Raw genomic sequence first — 14,173 nt, 5'->3', positions numbered from 1 at the left:
ATCGGGCACTCGCCCTCCCCGCTGCGAGGGAGCAGGCTCATTCTCCAAGACGCTTCCCCTAGCCCTCACTGGCCGGACATGGTACCCGGGGATTCAGGGTAACACCTGCATCCCGACGGCTTGGGAGGCTGAGACGGGAGGGTCAGAGGTGTGAGGCCAGCTCTGGCAATTTAGCCAGTGCTGCGATGATTTCGCAACCGAAACTCACACAAGCATGAAGTCAAGGTCTGCTGCTGAGCTGATTAGGAAGTGCAGATCCCTTTCCTCACCATCAGAGTGGGGGAGCACTCTCCCCCATCACTGGAGATGGTTCACCCAGGGCAGCAGCAGGATCTGATACCACGCGGGCTCAGGCTTCGCTCACCGATGGGAAATCTCTGTCTGTGAGCACCTCACCTTGAGCATCTGACCCTCGTCTTGAGGAATTGCCCCCCGGCTGCCAGGGAGCGCCCTGGCCGAGCCAGCCTTCAGCCTCACAGGCGGCAGAGTGGAGCTCAGAGTCTCAGTCCACAGCTGGTGGTGGCAGTTTATATACGCTTTGTCCTCCTGTGGCTTAGTTCGACAAGGTGTGCTCTGGAGGACACAGTCTTCTCGTGGATTTCCTGAGCCGGGGCAGCCATATCTAACTCAGCAGGCATCAGCCTGCATCTTAAAACAGATTCACTCAATGAGAAAAGAAACATAATGCATATTATTTCTAACAATCATAATACTTGTGCCAGTGCATTTTATTCCTAACGGCCAGACCACCGTTTCAAAACTAAAAATAAAAAGGGTTGGGGGTGCGGCTCCATGGCAGAGCACCCCTGGTTCCATCCCCAGTACCACACACACACACACAAAGATGAATAATTATTAGTTTTAAGATCCACAGATACGTGTGCATTTGCTCACTTATAATCCTGACAATTTTAGTACTTAACATAAAATATTAAAACAGGGCTAATGTCTAAGCCAGTGGGAACCTGAGCTTGTTTGTTGCATTTTTACGCCTGTTTAGCATGCACGTTGTATTTGTTTTTTTGAGGGAGGCAGACCTTTGCCCACTAAAGTGATTAAGACAAATTCCAATTTAATGGGTTAAAATAAATGATAAAGTTTAAAAATGATGACTAGCCGGGCGTGGTGGCGCACGCTTGTAATCCCTGCATTCGGAAGGCAGGTTTGGGGTTTGCAGGCAGCCTCAGCTACTTAGTGAGGCCCTCTGCAACTTAGTGAGACCCTGTTTCAAAGTAAAGAATAAAAAATAGGGCTGGTATAGCTCAGAGGTAGGATGCCCCTGGGTTCCATCTCCAGTACCGAAAAAAAAAAAAGATGAATAAATTAAAATAATGCACGCTGGCCGGGCGTGGTGGCGCACGCTTGTAATCCCTGCGCTTGGGAGGCGGAGACAGGAGGATCGCGCAGGTTCGAAGCCAGCCACGTGTGCTGGCTTAGGACACCCTGTTTCCAAATAAAAAAATATATAAAATAGGTCTGGGCGTGTAGCCCGGAGGAAGAAGGGCTTCCAGGAACCCTAGTACCACCAAAAAAAAAATAATAATAATAATGCACACCGGGCGTGATGGCGCACGCTTGTAATCCCCACGCTTGGGAGGCGGAGACAGGAGGATCGAAGCCAACCGCGCACACTGGCTTAGGAGACCCTGTTTCCAAATAAAAATGTAAAAATAGGTCTGGGAGTGTAGCCCGGAGGTAGAAGGGCTTCCAGGAACCCCAGTACCACCAAAAAAAAAAAAAAATGCACATCATTTTTTTGCACTATTTTCAAACTTGGCCTTTTAACAACAATTCCTTTGTAAAAAGAGAAAACTACAATAAATCTAATTCTGCGGATTGTGTGTGTGCGCATGTACGCGTATGTTACTAGGGATTGGCTCTTAGCTACAACCTCCAGTGTAATTTTATCTTTTTATTTTTTTATTTTTATCTATTTATTTTTTGGTACTGGGGTTCCTGGAAACCCTTCTACCTCGGGATACACTCCAATCCCATTTTTATTTTTTTTTTTAATTTGGAAACAGGGTCTCTTAAGCCAGAGAGGCTGCCTTCGAACCCGTGAGATCCTCCTGTCTCCACCTCCCAAGCGTGGGGATTACAAGCGTGCGCATTACAAGCGTGCGCCACCACGCCTGGTGTGCATTATTATTATTATTATTTTTTTTTTTTTTGGTGTTACTGGGGTTCCTGGAAGCCCTCCTTCCTCCAGGCTACACACCCAGACCTATTTTATATATTTTTTTATTTGGAAACAAGGTGTCCTAAGCCAGCACATGTGGCTGGCTTCGAACCTGCGCGATCCTCCTGTCTCCGCCTTCCAAGCTCAGGGATGACAAGCGTGCGCCACCACACCCGGCTTATCTTTTTATTTTTGAAAGAAGGTCTCAAAGTTGCTGAGGGCTTTGCTAAATTGCTGAGGCCGGCCTCAAACCTGCGATCCTTCTGTTTTGCCTCCCAAGTACTAGGGTTATAGGCATGTCTCACCAAACCTGGCCAGTTTTGCAGATTTTAGGCCTTATCTGAGATTCTAGGATGGGCAGCAGCGTAAGCCAAAAATAGGTCAGAATGTTCTGTCCTTCCACATGGGCAGGTGTGTCTGTGAACAGAGGAAAGAAAATGCCATGCAGAACCTGAAATGAGATACAAAGTCAGGCCATTGGTCACAGCTTCCCTCCTCTTACTTCAGCACTCTGAACAACGAGCCAGTTTTGATTGGCTAAGACTCAGCTACTTGTTACAAGGGTAGGTTACAGTTTATTTACATATCAGATTAGGTTACAGTTCACTTATACAGGAAAACCTTTAGGTTACCAGTAAAATATGTATGTGGTAGCCTTAGGCTGAATTTAGTTCACTTTAATGCTATTAATTCAAATAGAAAAATTATCAGATTACCTCAATTCTTTTTTTTTATTTTTTATTTTTATATAGTACTGGGGATGGAACCCGGGGCCTTCTACCTCTGGGCTACACTCTCAGACCTATTTTATATTTTGTTTGGAAACAGGGTCTCACTGAGTTGCTGAGAGCCTCACTAAGTAGCTGAGGCTGGGTGTGCTACCACTCCTGGCTTAGATTACCTCAGTTCTGAGACCCATTTTACACATTTTCAAAATTCTTAAATCGGGATCCAATTTATAATGAGTACATATTTTAATGTTGTGTATTTATTTTCCTCTGAAAACCTGCTATTAATTGTGGCCAGGCATGGTGGTGCACGCTTATAATCCCAGTACTTGAGAGACTGAGACTGGAAGATCATGAGTTCACGGCCAGCCTCAGCTACTTAGGGAGGCCCCCCACAACTTAATGAGACCCTGTTTCAGCCGACCGTGGTGGCGCGCGCTTGTAATCCCAGCATTTGGGACGCTGAGATAGGTAGATCACCATTTGTGGAAAGCCTCAGCTACTTAGCTCCTCTGCAACTTGAAAGGTTGAACTGGGGGTGTTGGGACTTGGGGAGACTGGGAAAGAGGAAAAGCACCCACCGAAGTGACCAAAATCTGCTTTAATCTGAAAGAACTCGGCACCTTCGGGCTATGGGGGCTCGGGGTGAGATCAGCGAGGCAGGGGAGGGACCGACAAGCCATCTTCCCGGAGAGTCCTGCCGCTTAGTTGGGATCGGCCCGCTGAGTCGCCCACGTGGCAGGGCGGAAATGATCCTGCCCTTAAGCTGGTATTTTAAGGGGTGAGAAAAGGGGTAATGCTGATGCTCTTGTGACATCTGTAGTCTCCAGATCTCAAGTATGTCTCACAGCACCTGGAGTCTCACAATATCTATGCTTCCAGGGTTCCGCCTCCTGTCCCCACCGTGAGATCGCATGGGGAGGGGAGGGACCCGGCTTATCACAACTTACTGAGATCTTGTTTCAAAATAAAAAATTGGGCTTGGGGTGTAGGTCGGAGGTACAATGCCCCTGGATTCAATCCTCAGTACTGCAAAAATAAAAATAAAAATAAATAAAAATAAATAATCAGATATAGCATCTACTGTTACTCATGACATATAAATGCACCAAACTAGTTGTGTCAAGGAGCCGTGAATTTTAGCCCAATGTGGTGGTGCATGTCTATGATCCTAGTACTTGGGAGGCTGAGACAAGAGGATCACAGGCTCAAGGACAGCCTCAACAACTTAGCAAGACTCTGAGCAACTTAGTGAGATCCAGTTTCAATTTTTTTAAGAAAGGAGGGGAGGTCTGGGTGTGTAGCTCAGGGGTATAATTCCCCTGGGTTCAATCTCCAGTAACACACACACAAAAGTTATTCATTCAGCTTCTTGTCTTATTCAGCTTTTCTGACACATAGTAGGTGATCATTAAAAAAAGATCTGAGAGCCAGGCGTGGCAGTGCACACTTGTAATCCCAGCATTTGGGAGGCTGAGACCAGAGGATCGGTGAGACCCTGTTTCAAAATAAAGAATAAAAAATTGGGCAGGGGTGTAGCTCAGAGGTCAGATGCCCCTGGGTTCCATCCCCAGACCCGCAAAAAAAAAAAAAAAAAAAAAATCTGAATCCTCAAAATCTTCTGGAAATTTTGTTTTGCTCATGTATTTTACTCAGCAAATCTTTCTTACTAGCTAAAAGTACTCACTAACTATATCTTAGTCCATTCAGACTGCTGTAACAAAATACCCTACTCTGGATAACTTATAACAATAGGATTTTTTTTTTTTTTTTTTTGCAGTACTGGGGATGGAATCCAGGAACATTCTACTTCTGAGCTATACTCCCAGCCCTATTTTGCGGGGGGGGGGGGGGGAGGGAGGAACTGAGGGTGGAACCCAGGAGCCTTCTACCTCCAGGCTATACTCCCAGACCTATTTTATACTTTATTTGGAAACAGGGTCTCACTAAGTTGCCGAGAGCCTCACTAAGTAGCCGAGGCTGGCTTCGAACCCGTGTGATCCTTCTGTCTCAGCCTCCCAAGCGCAGGGATTACAAGCGTGCGCCACCACGCCTGGCTTTTTTATTATTATTATTATTTATTTTGAAACAGGGTCTTCTGTTTCCAAAAGTGAGTTCCAAAGGGCTTCACTAAGTAGTAGCTGAGGCTGTCCTCGAACCTCAATCTTCCCGTCTCAGCCTCCCAAATGCTGGGATTACAAATATGAGCCGCCACATCTGGCTTAACAATCGGCATTTATGGTGCACCATTTGGAAGCTGGGAAGTCCAGGTCCAGGCGCTAACAGATTCGATGTTTGGTGAAAGCGCTCTTAAAATTATTTAATTTTTCTCTTAAAATTAATTAATAAGCTAATTTTTGTGATACCAGGGACTGAACCCAGAGGTCCTACCACTGAGCCCCAGGTGTTTGGTTTTTTCTCCTGGGGCTGGAACCCAGGGGCGGTCTACCTCTGACCTACACCACCAGCCCTTTTTATTTTTCATTTTGAAACAGCGTCTCATTAAGTTGCTGAAGCAGCCCTTGAACTTGTAATGCTCCGGTCTTAACCACCTCCCAGGTACTGAGCTTACAGGTGTGCGCCGTCTCATCCAGCAGTCACACCTTCTGTGCTCAAAAGGTGAAGGGGGTCATGTCCCAGCAGGTACTTTTTTTTTTTTCCTTTGGTACCAGAGATGGAACCCGGGGGCATTCTACCTCCAAGTTACACCCCCAGCCCTATTAATTATTTTGAAACAGGATCTCACTGAGTTGCAAAGGGCCTCACTAAGAAGCTGGGACCGGCCATGAATATAGATCTTCCTGTCTCAGCCTCCTGAAAGCTGGGATTACAAGGGTCCGCCATATGCCCGGCAGGAATTTTTTTTTTTTTTTTTTTGCGGTTCTGGGGATGGGACCCAGGGGCATTCTACCTCCGAGCTACACCCCTTGCCCTATTTTTTTTTTTTTTATTCTTTATTTTGAAACCGGGTCTCACTGAGTTGCAGAGGACCTCACTAAGTAGCTGAGGCTGTCCGTGAACCGCGATCCTCCAGGTCTCAGCCTCCCGAATGCTGGGATGACAAGCGTGCGCCACCACGCCCGGCTAGGAACTTGTTGATAAGGACACTAATCCTATTCACAAGGGCCCCACCCTCATGATGTAATCTACAGGTGCCATATGTTAATACGACCACCTTGGTGATTAGGTTTCAACATGTAAATTTGGGAGAGACACACGCATTTAGACCGCAGAAAGTAATTAGCAGCTCCTACTGCCAAAAGCTACCCCGGCCGGTGTTTGCGAGACAGGAGACCTGATGTGGGCGTCCACCTGGCCATCTGGCACAGAAGAGAGGACGAGAGCTTGGGATGGTTTAGATGAACCCCTCGCGTTCCTTCCAACTCCTAAGACACGGCTGCATTGTACAAATGCTTGAAGCCCCTCTCCATTTTTTCCCCCGTGCTTTGGGAAACGCCAACTTCAAACTGCTGGCATTCCAAAACTCTAAGCAGGCATCAGCCAGCACCCAGGGCAGAGAGTCACCGATTTCAAAGGAGCAAATCGACACCAGCGTGAGCGAGACCCTTCACGGTGAGAGGGAGGAGAGAAGTTCTGGAAAGAATCTCCATTCTGTCCTCACAATCCCCTGACAGTGCGCTGGAGACTTTGACAGGGGCGGCTTTATTTGCCTCCAAACAGCTCCCTGGCAGCATCTTGTCCAAGGTCGGAGAACAGAGAGGTGTCTGATAGAACAGATAGAGGATGAATAACAGCTGACAAGATAATGATACTCTGTGCTGTTGGCACTGCGGGCTGGAAAGCTCCGCACACATATCTGCCCCATCCCCTGGCAACCGCCACTCTGTCCTGATAGCCGAGCCTGGTGCTGCAGAAGGCCTTTGTCTTAACTCATTTTCTGATTTAACATCCTCTCCCTCTCTCTCTCTCTCTCTCTCTCTCTCTCTCTCTCTCTCTCATAAGAGGTGGGTAGGGAAGAGAGGCCAATTCCATTTGGCTGGGAAGAACCAAGTTCTAATAACTATCCAGCTTTTGTTTGCCTATTTATTTATTTATTTATTTATTTATTTTTTGCCGTACTGGAGATGGAGCCCAGGGATATTCTACTTCCGAGCTACACCCCATCTCTATTTTTATTGTTTATTTTGAAACAGGGTCTCACTAAGTTGCAGAGGGCCTCACTAAGTAGCTGAGGCTGCCGGTGAACCGTGAGCCTCCTGTCTCAGCCTCCCAAATGCTGGGATTACAAACGTGCACCACCACGCCCAGCTTATTCTTTATTTTGAATCAGGGTCTCACTGAGTTGCAAAGGGCCTCACTAAGTAGCCGAGGCTGTCCGAGAACCACGAGCCTCCTGTCTTAGCCTCCCAAATGCTGAGAATATGAGCGTGGCCACCTCGCCCCATTGCTGTTTGTTTGTTTGTTTGTTTTTAATCTATATACAACAGGAAAAAAATAGCTATGTGTGGGCGGGGTGCTGGGGATTGAATGCCCCTGGGTTCAACCTCTAGTTCGCAATAATCAAACAAACAAACAAAATGGCTGGACTTTGAGGGTAGCCCAGTTGCCTAGCATGCATGAGGCTTTGAGTTTGATTTCCAGCAAGAAAAAATAAAAGTTAGGTAAGTATCTGCTCAGCAGCGACCTGAAGTCCTGACTTGAGTGTGGAGTCTAATGATCCTTCTGAATTGCACAGCTGAAGAAGGAAGGGTCCGTTTCATTTTGAATAATTGCTCAGCCATCCATTCTTCTGCGATGCCACTGTCTGATTCTGAGAGCTCCTTCTAGGGACGCTGTGGCTGCCTTTCCTGGCTAAAAACAGTGTCCTGGCTTACCTGGAAGTGACGGGTGAGCTTTCCCCAGAGGAGAAAGAAAACAGGTTATGTGTGCGAGCTGGGACCTCAAGCTATCTTTAGGAAACTATAACCAGAAATTTTCTGTTTTGTTTTGTTTTTTTCTTTTCTCTTTGCGGTACTGGAGATAGAACCCAGGGGCATTCTACCTCCGAGCTACATCCCCAACACTATTTTTTATTCTTTATTTTGAAACAGGGTCTTACTGAGTTGCAAAGAGCCTCACTAAGTAGCTGAGGCTGGCCTCGAACCGCGATCTTCCAGTCTCAGCCTCCCGAAAGCTGGGATGACAAGCGTGCGCCACCACGCCCGGCTGCAGAGTTTTTTGTTTTTTTTTTTTTTTTTTTATGGCGATTTTAAAAGCAAAGCAGAAAGAGACTCTTGGTTCTTGTTTTAAACTTTCGAGCCCAGTAGTCAATAGTTGGTTTGGGACTTAAGAGCAAAATAATAAAACTCTGCATGTGAGGCTTTTTTCGAGCCAGGGCAGCTGACAGCAAGTGTCTCCTTGGCCCTTGGAGTAAAATGATTCAAGCTTTGCTCAGACAATGCAGCCCTTGTGTGAAACAGCTGTCTCTGCGATATGTTTCAGTGCTGTCTGACAGTGGCTTGTATGTTATGTGGAGGCGTCTGGTATTATCTAACTAGCTGGGAATGAGCGGGCCAGATGGAACCAGAGAGGCTTCCAGTGGGTATAGAGCCTCCCGCCCTGGGGAAGCACAGGCTAGGGTTTCAGTGGCCCGAGGATGAAATACCGGCTGATTGGACTTGGAATTCTACCTCCCCTCCCCAGTTGTAGAACAACTTCTATGCTGAATTTTCAGGCTTTATCTGAAGCAAACTGATAAACCTAGAATGTGTGCAGGAAGCAGATTCATTCCACCTTCATTTTACCTGGTAATGGATTCCAAGTTAGTGAAACTCGGCCTCCCGTGCCCCAGTAGGCTGGCGAGCTTTGGCAGGGAACACCCGGGGCTGGTGAAGAAGCCCACAGCCATGTTCGCCTGGTGGCAGGTTTGGTTACGGAAGCTGTGCACGGTCCTTACTGGGACCTACTATCTGGCCGGTCACGGGGTGTGGTCTGCCCAGGGATGCGGCCCAGTGAGGTCAGCCTTCATCTGCCTCTGCCCGGGAGATGCTAGGGGGCCATGGGCCCCCCCCACACCTGCTTTTGGTTTTATTCTCATCTTACTTTTGCGGGGTTTTTTGGTACTGGGGATGGAACCAAGGAGCACTGTACATTCAAGTTATACCACCCAAGCCTGATTTTATTCTTTGTATTTTACTTTTTTTTATTTATTTACTTACTTATTTATTTATTTTTGCAGTAGTAGGGATGGAACCCAGGGGCATTGTACCTTCATGTTATACCCCGGCCCGATTTTATTATTTTTATTTTATTATTTATTTGTATTTATTTATTTATTGCAGTACTGGGGATGGAACCCAGGGGCATTCTACCCCTGATCTACACCAGCAGCCTGATTTTTTAATTCTTTTTATTTTATTTTATTTTATTTTGTGGGTCTGGAGATGGAACCCAGGGGCATTTAAGCTCCAAGCTACACCCCCTGCCCTATTTTTTTATTCTTTATGTTGAAACAGGGTCTCCCTAAGTTGTAGAGGGCCTTAGTAAGTAGCTGAGGCTGGCCACGAACCTTCAATCCTCCTGTCTCAGCCTCCCAAGTACTGGAATTACAAGGGTGCGCCACCAGGCCCAGCTGAAGCCCCATATTTTGCCCCTGTATTTCTCATCAAACAAGTGTAAATCAGGGCTCCCACACCCCTTCTTTAGGTTTAATTTGCTTGAATGAGTCACAGAATTTGGGGGAAAACACTTGACAATTACCAGTTTATTGCCAAGGATAGGGATGAAGAAATAGATAGTGAAGGTATGGGGGAGGAGCCCGGAGCGCCAGGGCGTGAGCCTTCTCAGTACACCTCTCTAGGATCTTCACGGTCCAGCTGTCCAGGAGCTTCAGTGTGTACCTGTGATGGAAGCAAGGATGCTGTGTTCAAAGGCGACGGCACAGCCAGACTCCACGGCAGCCCCCGCCTGCATCCCAGTCCTGCAGAGTCTGTGCCTAGGCCTGCAAGCTCCAGGCCAGGCCGGGCAATTTAGCGAGGCCCTGTCTCAAAGCCTCAGCTACTTAGCGAGGCCCTCCACAACTCAGTGAGACCCTGTTTCAAAAAACAACAGGCTAGCCGGGCGTGGTGGCGCACGCTTGTAATCCCCGCGCTTGGGAGGCAGAGACAGGAGGATTGCGCAGGTTCGAAGCCAGCCGCGCGCGCTGGCTTAGGAGACCCTGTTTCCAAATAAAAATGTAAAAATAGGTCTGGGAGTGTAGCCCGGAGGTAGAAGGGCTTCCAGGAACCCCAGTACCACCAAAAAATATATAATAATAATAATAATAATAATAATAATAATAATAACAACAGGCTAAAAAATAGGGCTAGTGGTGTAGCTCAGAGGTGGAATGCCCCTGTGTTCCATTCCCAGTGCCATAAATAAATAAATAAATAGTGTCTGGGGAATATAGCTCAGTGGTAGAGTGCCTCTGGGTTCAATTGCTAGCAATACACAAGAAGAGAAAGAAAAGAAAAGAAAAGAAAAGAAAAGAAAAGAAAGAAAGAAAGAGAGAAAGAGAGAAAGGAAGGAAGAGGAAGGAAGAGGAAGGAAGGAAGGAAGGAAGGGAGGGAGGGAGGGACATGACTGGATCTAATGCGTTGATCTATGCTCACTGACTAGGTGGGAAGCCCAGCATGGCCTCCGGGTTCAGATTCCGGCCATTTCTTCCTCAGGGCGAGACCCGTTCTGAAGCAGCAGTCTTACCAGCTACTGTACGAAGTGGTAGATTAGAGAATTTCTTTATGGCCAACTGTGAGGTGGAAGAAGATTAGTGTTTCTGTGACCTGCTGAGAAAGAGAAATTCTAGTAAGCCAGGCGTGGTGGCACACGCTTGTCATCCCAGCATTCGGGAGGCTGAGACGGGAGGATCGCGGTTCACGGACAGCCTCAGCTACTACGTGGGCCCTTTGCAACTCAGTGAGACCCTGTTTCAAAATAAAGAATCAAAAATAGGGCTGGGGGAGTAGCTCAGGGGTAGAATGCCTCTGGGTCCCATCCCTAGTACCGCAAAAAAATGAAAAAGAGAGAAATTCTAGTGTTCATGGCTTGCCTTAGAAAGGGAGATAAAACGCAGGGTGTCAAGTCTTATAATCCTAGTACTTGGAGGCTGAGGCAGAAGGATCACAGATTTGAGACCTTTGCAACAACGAGCCCCTATTTCAAAATAAAATAGGGCTGCGGATGTAGCTCAGAGGTAAAATGCCCCCTGGGTTCATTCACCGGCACCATAAAAAAGGGCGGAGTCCAAAGTTACAAGAACCATGAACAAAACATTTATACATATATAGATTAAAACATTAGTATATAGACATATCTATCGCAAGATCATATAAATGTTACTAATTTCACTTCATTCAACTTTCAAAGGCTCAGGACTGTATTTTCTTGCCGTGTGTGTGTGTGTGTGTGTGTGTGTGTGTGTGTGTGTGTACTAGGGTTGAATCCTGGAACATTCTACCTCCAACCTTCTCCCACAGCCCTATTTTTTTATTTTTTTATTTTTGCAGGTCTGGGGATGGAACCCAGGGGCATTTGACCTCCAAGCTACACCCCCTGCCCTATTTTTATTCTTTATTTTTGAAACCGGGTCTCACTGAGTTGCAGAGGGCCTAAAGCTACTAAGTAGCCGAGGCTGTCCGCGAACCGCGATCCTCCAGTCTCAGCCTCCCGAATGCTGGGATTACAAGCGTGTGCCACCACGCCCGGCTCCCAGCCCTATTTTTAATTTTTATTTTGAAACACAGTCTCTCTGGGTTAATGAGAGTCTCACCATTTGCTGAGGCTGTCCTAGAACCTGTAGTGCTCTGTCTCAGCCTCCCAAGTACTGCAGTTACAGGTACGCCACCACGCCTGGCTTTTATTTATTTAACGAATATATCGTTACTGTTTCATGGCTGATGTAAATTTAAATATGGATCCAACGCATGACCATCTTTTACTAACAAGACTCTGATATGGTCTGGGCTGGAAAAAAATTCAGTTAGCTGAGATTTTTTATAAGTTACTTTTTAACTTTTGTATTATTTTATTATTTTGCTTGGGGCATTGAGGGTAGTATCCAAGGGCATTCTACCTCCAACCTACACCCCAGACCGTTTTTATTTTTTTGTTTTTTGTGTGTGGGTCTGGGGATGGAACCCAGGGGCATTTGACCTCTGCTCTACACCCCCTGCCCTATTTTTTTATTCTTTATATTGAAACAGGGTCTCACTAAGTTGCAGAGGGCCTCTCTAAGCAGCTGAGACTGTCCGCAAACCACAATCCTCCAGTCTTAGCCTCCCGAATGCTGGGATTACAAGCATGTACCACCACACCCAGCTATTTTTTTTTAATTATTTTTATTTTCTATGTGTGTGTGTGTGTGTGTGTGTGTGTGTGTATGTTACTGGGGGTGAAACCAAGAGGCCTTCTACCTACAGGCTATACTCCCAGACCTATTTTATTCTTTATTTGAAAACAGGGTCTCACTAAGTTGCTGAGAGCCTCACTCAGTAGCTGAGGCTGGCTTCGAACCTGTGTGATCCTCTTCACAAGTCAGGGTCTCACTGAGTTGCAGAGGGCCTCACTAAGTAGCTGAGGCTATCCGTGAACCATGATCCTCCTGTCTCAGCCTCCCAAATGCTGGGATTACAAGTATAAGCCACCATGCCCGGCTCCCTATTTTATTTTTAGGGCTTGCTAGGTTGATGAGAACCTCACTACTAGCTGAGGCTGGAGCCTGTGAGCCTCCCGTCTCAGCCTCCCAAGTACTGGGATTGCAGGTGTGTGTCACCACGCTGAGCTGATTATTTTTCCCTTGGTTTAAGGATGGAACCTGGGGCCTCTCACGTGTGACGCATGCGCTCTACCACTTAGCTACACCCCTGGCCCTACATCCTGATTTTACTCTACAAAAGTCTGGCATATTACCAAGGAACTAGTCTTTATTTTAATTGTTACCACCAGCGCAATAAAACCCCATGAAGCTACCATAGATTCCCTGGCAGGGTTAAAAGAAAGTGCTCATTCCTTTTACCCTGTGCCTTTGATGCCACCTCCTCGCTCCCCAAATTAAAACCACACCCGGGGCTGAGTGGGAAAGAGGAACTCGTCTTTTCTCAATGTCTGAGTCTTTGATTGAATATAGGAGTTGTTTCGTTTGTAATGAAAGTCATATGACTTCCAGCTTTCTTTTCTTTTCTTTTTTTCGTATTTTCTTATTTTTTTGGTGATACTGGGGGTGGAACCCAGAAGCTTTTCTACCTCCGGGCTATACTCCCAGACCTATTTTATATTTTATTTGGAAACAGGGTCTCACTAAGTTGCTGAGAGCCTCACTAAGTAGCTGAGGCTGGCTTCGAACCTGTGCGATCCTCCTGTCTCAGCCTCCCAAGCGCGGGGATTACAAGCGTGCGCCACCACACCCGGCTCACCTTTCTTTTATTTATTTATTTGTGATGCTGAAGCCTAAACCCAGGGCCTTGTGAATGCTAAGCACACACTCCACCACTGAGCTACTCCCCACCCAGTAGAAGATTTTATATCATAGTTTGCCTAAATCATACCACCTACCCCCCAAACACGGGATAGTTTTATTCTCTTCTTCTCATTAGAGTGTATAAACTTTTAATTGTATGTGTGTGTGGGGGGGGTACTGGGGATGGAACCCAGGGGGATTCTACCTCCAAGCTATTTTTTATTCTTTATTTGGAAACAGGGTCTCACTGAGTTGCAGAGGGCCTCACTAAGTAGCTGAAGCTGTCTGCGAACCTGGATCCGCAGGTCTCAGCCTCCCGAATGCTGGGATGACAAGCGTGCACCACCGCGCCTGCTGGAATCCTATTTCCAAATTAGAAAAAAATAGATCTGGGAGTGTCTCTTGGAGGTAGAATGTCTCTAGGGTTCAATCCCCAGCAACCTAATTACACCAAACAAACAAAACAAACAGGGCCTTTGCTAAGTTGCTGAGGCTGGCCTCAAACTTGTGGTCTTCCTGTCTCAGCCTCCCAAGGACTGGGATGACAGGCGTACACCACGGTGCCCATTTGGGGGAACTTAAATCCCCCCATGACCACCACCATCACCTCCCCCACTGCCTCCATGGGCACTGGTTAGAGTGTTGCCAAAGGATAGGAATTGCACGCCATGGACAAAGAAACTGGTCTGTGCCTACCAGGAAATATTTTTGCCTTAACAAGAAGGAAATCAGGGCCAGGTGTGGTGACGCACGCTTGTAATCTCAGCATTCGGAAGGCTGAGACAGGAGGATCGCGGTTTGCGGACAGCCTCAGCTACTTAGTGAGGCCCT

The 14,173-nt window shown here is 46.9% G+C and overlaps 1 protein-coding gene across 19 annotated transcripts in view; it reads left to right on the top strand.

The window, feature by feature from the left end:
• The window catches only part of DLGAP1 (DLG associated protein 1), a gene marked incomplete at both ends in the record, with an annotated part of 318,043 nt that overhangs the window by 281,697 nt on the left and 22,173 nt on the right, over positions 1-14,173 (top strand). The window lies entirely within an intron of this gene.

The sequence above is a fragment of the Muscardinus avellanarius genome, assembly GCF_963383645.1.
Source record: "Muscardinus avellanarius genome assembly, chromosome: 17".
Classification (NCBI taxonomy): Eukaryota; Metazoa; Chordata; class Mammalia; order Rodentia; family Gliridae; genus Muscardinus; species Muscardinus avellanarius.
The sequence above is the reverse complement of the archived record's forward strand: the minus strand, read 5'-3'. Positions and strand labels throughout refer to the sequence as shown.